The sequence below is a fragment of the Puntigrus tetrazona genome, unplaced genomic scaffold (assembly GCF_018831695.1).
Source record: "Puntigrus tetrazona isolate hp1 unplaced genomic scaffold, ASM1883169v1 S000000671, whole genome shotgun sequence".
NCBI classification, from domain to species: Eukaryota; Metazoa; Chordata; class Actinopteri; order Cypriniformes; family Cyprinidae; genus Puntigrus; species Puntigrus tetrazona.
The window spans coordinates 135294-139780 of record NW_025048290.1 but is presented as its reverse complement, the minus strand read 5'-3'; positions in this window follow the sequence as shown (position 1 = coordinate 139780).

The window sequence follows — 4487 nt, the reverse complement described above, 5'->3', positions numbered from 1 at the left end:
TAATAAATTCTTGGTATTGTTAATTCACAGTACATAAACTTAAATTTCAATACAGCTTTAAATTTAAATAATGTATTAATACATTTTAAAAATAACTTTAAAATAACTAAAAAAAACAAAACAGAAATGGACTAACATTAATGAATACTGGTTTCGATGAACCATTTCATTTCTGTATCCCTTAAATCCAAACTGTCAGAAAGTAATTTAAGTCCTGGCTCCATCCAACAGGAAGGCTATTCAGGGTTGTTTAAAAAGCTCATGTTGTGGAATTTAATATACTCCTCTGATGTCTTCCAAACCATAGCCACCAAATGTGGTGAACATGATCTGTCTGTGTGGGGTGGGATACAGAGGAAGAATGGGTGAGAGAAAGAGAGGGAAAGAGAGAGACTAAAGAGAGTTAATTTGTAGGGAACTGACAACATAATTTTACATAATTAGGTTAATAATTATGTTATTTACAACATAAAATGATCCAATGATACATAAGTGGTCTTATAAATTTGATATCTGTATCTGTAAAACTGTGTTTTTCCATCTTAAAAATATATCCAAATTATGACCTATGCTTTCAACGTCTAATGCAGAAATTAATTAATGCGCTTATGATCTCGAGGTTAGATTATTGTAATGCTGTATTAGGTGGTAGTTCTGCGCGCTTGATAAACTTCAGCTAGTCAAAAACACAGCAGCTAGAGTCTTTACTAGAACTAGGAAGTATGATCATATTATGATCAATTCTGTCAACACTGCATCTGGTGGTCCTGGAGGACCTGACTCCTGTGGTCTTGGAGAACCCGGCTCTGGTAGTCCCCAGTCTGAGAGCCCAGTCTGAGTCCACTCAAGATCTTGCTCCAGTTCCGGAGTCTACAGAGTCCACTCCAGAGCCCACTCCAGTCTGTGAACCCTCAGAGTCCGCTCCAGAGCCCACTCCTGTCCAAGAACCCTCAAAGCCCGCCTCTCTCAAGATCTCAAATTCAAATTCAAATTTTATTTGTCACATACACATACATACATGCAGTGAAATGTTCTTTACAACCGTCCAGCATCAAAATAGAAAACAAAATTTAAATGTATATATAAAAATAAAAATAAAAAATATAAAAATATGTATAAAAAAAGAAGTGTGTGCAAAGTAGAATATAAAAAAATTAAATAAAATAAAGTATAGAATATAAATATAAGTATAAGATATAAAGTGTAAAGTGGCTGTGCAAATGTCCAGTGCAAAGTGACTAGTGCAATTGTCCAAATGTAAGTGGTGAGTATCTGGGGAAAGAGGGGTAAACATGGGAATCCCGGTGATTAGGTACTGGGTGTTCTCTGGTTCAGACTCCGAATGGCCTGCGGGAAGAAGCTCCTCCTCATTCTCTCCGTGTTTGCCTTCAGGGAACGAAAGCGCTTTCCTGAACGCAGCAGAGAAAAGAGTCCATTGTTGGGATGGCTGAGGTCTTCCACGATCTTCCTGGCCCTGGTACAGCACCGCTTGTTGTAGATGTGCTGCAGCACAGGAAGCTCAGTGCGGATGGTGCGCTCAGCTGACCGCACCACCCTCTGAAGGGCTCGCCTGTCCTGCATGGTGCTGTTCCCGAACCAGGAGGTGATGTTTCCCGTCAGGACACTCTCGATGGTGCAGGTGTAAAAGTTCCTGAGCACCTGAGATGGGAGTCTGAAGTCCCTTAAGCACCTCAGATGGTATAGACGCTGCCGGGCCTTCTTCACCAGGGTGTTGATGTGACAGGACCAAGACAGGTCCTGCGTGATGTGAACACCCAGGTACCGAAAACTGTCCACTCTCTCCACTGGGGTCCCGTTGATCTTGATGGGATGATAAGAGCGCACCTGCTTCGTGCTGAAGTCCACTATTAACTCCTTTGTTTTGCTGACGTTCAGGAGCAGATTGTTCTCCTGACAGCATCTCTCCAGGTTGTTGATCTTCTGAAGATGATGGACTCTTTGAAACACAAGGGGACTATAGACTGTTTCATGGAGAGATTAAATATCTCAGTGAACACCGGTGCTTGCTGGTCAGCACAGGCTCTCAGAACCCGACCTGTGATGCCGTCAGGTCCTGCTGCCTTCCTGGTGTTCATTCTCCTGAATGCCCTCCTTACGTCGTGCTCCGAAATGGTGAAGGCGATTTCCTCTCCAGCTCTCTCGGCATGCGTGCTGTTCTAGCGGCGCTAGCGTGATTAGCATGATTAGCTGCAGCCTCGAAACGAGCATAGAAGTTATTTGGCCACCGAATGGTCAGACCAGCGTGACACCTCCCTCTGTACCGGGGCTTCCTGTTTCAGCCTCTGTTTGTAAACAGGTACAAGAAAAATGGCGGCATGGTCCGATTTACCAAACGGTGGGCATGATTTTGCCTTGTAGCTGTCTCTGAAGGGTGTGTAGCAGTGATCCAGTGTCCTTTCGCCCCTGGTGGGGCAGGTGATGTGCTGGTGGAAGTTCGGCAGTGCGCGCTTGAGGTTTGCACTGTTAAAATCCCCCAGCACAATGAGTGCGGCGTCCCGGTGCTGTGACTGGCGTGTTGTGATGTGGTCAAGTCCCATATTGCAGTGTCCGTTTCCGCTTGAGGTGGAATGTAAACGGCGCTGACTATGACCGAGCTGAATTCCTGTGGAAGATAGAAAGGGCGACATTTGATCAGAAGTTCCAGGTTTGGTGTGCAGAAGCGTGAGAGAGGAACAACGCTCGCGCTGTCGCACCAGCGGCTGTTTACCATCAGACACACTCCACCTCCTGTGTCTTCCCGACTCCATTGTTCTGTCCATGCGGTAAACAGAGAAAAACTCGGCCGGTTGTATGGCGTGGTCCGGTACCGCTGGGTTCAGCCATGTCTCGGTGAAGCAGAGGAGTTTGCAGTCCCGAATGTCTCTCTGGAACTTGATCCTTGCCCTGAGGTCATCGAGCTTGTTTTCCAGAGACTGGACGTTGGCTAACAGGACACTAGGTAGGGGAGCGGTGTGAGCGTGCCTCAACCTGTTCCTGATGCCGGCTTGTTTCCCTTGTGGACGCCGGTGCGGTCGCGCCTTTTGTCTTCGTCAGGATCTCGTTTGGCTAACATGGGTCCGGGTTTAAAAACGGCAAAAGTTGGGTGCATTGTACACCAATAGATATAAGAGTGGCTCGGTCGTATGTAGTAATAGCCATCTTATATAAAGAAAACCGCACAGACTATCCAAAATACTAACAATTAAAATAAAAATAAAAAGTTTTGCAGGAGCGGTCGTGACGGCAGCCGAACTCAACGGCGCCATCTTGAACACAATCTGGCTCCAGTCCTGTAACCCTCAGAGTCCACTCAAGATTGGGCTCCAGTCTGGGAACCCTGAGAACCCTGCTCCAGTTTGGGAACCCTCAGAATCCACTCAAGATCTGGCTCCAGACCAGGAACCCTCAGAGTCCACTCAAGATCTGGCTCCAGTCTGGGAACCCTCAGAGTCCCCTTAAGTCCAGGAATCCTGAGAGTCCACTCGAGATCAGAATCAACTTTATTGCCAGGTATGTTTACACATACGAGGAATTTGTTTTAGTGACAGAAGCTCTACAGTGCAACAGGATAACAAGACAAGACAGATAATAAAAATAATTATATACAAATATACAAAATATAAAAGTACAAAATAGCAAAAATACAATATATACTATAGACATTCAAGTGTAAGCAGGAATTATGTTTGTGTAGTATTATGTGCAAATCTGTATGTTAAATAAATAAGTGTTCTCAAGTGTTCATGACATGGACTGTGGAAACTGTTCCTGTGTCTGGCTGTCCTGGTACTTAGTGCTCTGTACCGTCGACAAAGACTGCAACAGTTCAAAGATGGGGTGTGTTGAATTTGAGGGGTCCAGAGTGATTTTCTTAGCCCTTTTGTTCATTCTGGATAGGTACAGTTCTTGGAGAGTGGGGAGGGTTGTACCAATGATATTAGCAGTGAGAGAATACCCTCTCTAGTCTTCTGAGGTCAGAATTGGTAGCTGAGCTGAACCAGAAAAAAAAGTGCAGAGGATGGATTCTATGATGGCCGAGTAGAACTGTTTTAGCAGTTCCTGTGGCAGGTAGATCTAAACAGCTGAAAGCCCAACAGACTTAATGCGCTGTCTGGAATGGCATCGTTTAGCCAGGTTTCCGTGAAACACAGAGCAGCAGAGTTTGAAAAATCCCTGTTAGTCCAGGTGAGCAGAAGAAGTTTGTTCATTTTGTTGGGTAGAGAGAGGAGGTTCGCCAAGTGAATGCTGGGCAATGGCGTTCGGAGTCCGCGTTGTCTGAGTTTCACAAGCGCGCCGGCCCGTTTTCCCTGTCTGCGCAACCTTAGGCATTTGACCAGCACAGCTGCTCCACTAACTACGATGTTCAGCAAAACGTCAGAATAATCAAAAACCAGTTAAATATTTTGTGGAGTGGTCTGCCGAATGTTTAGCAGTTCATCCCCAGTAAAAACGATGAACTTCATTAAAAGAACTTACTGCATATGGAT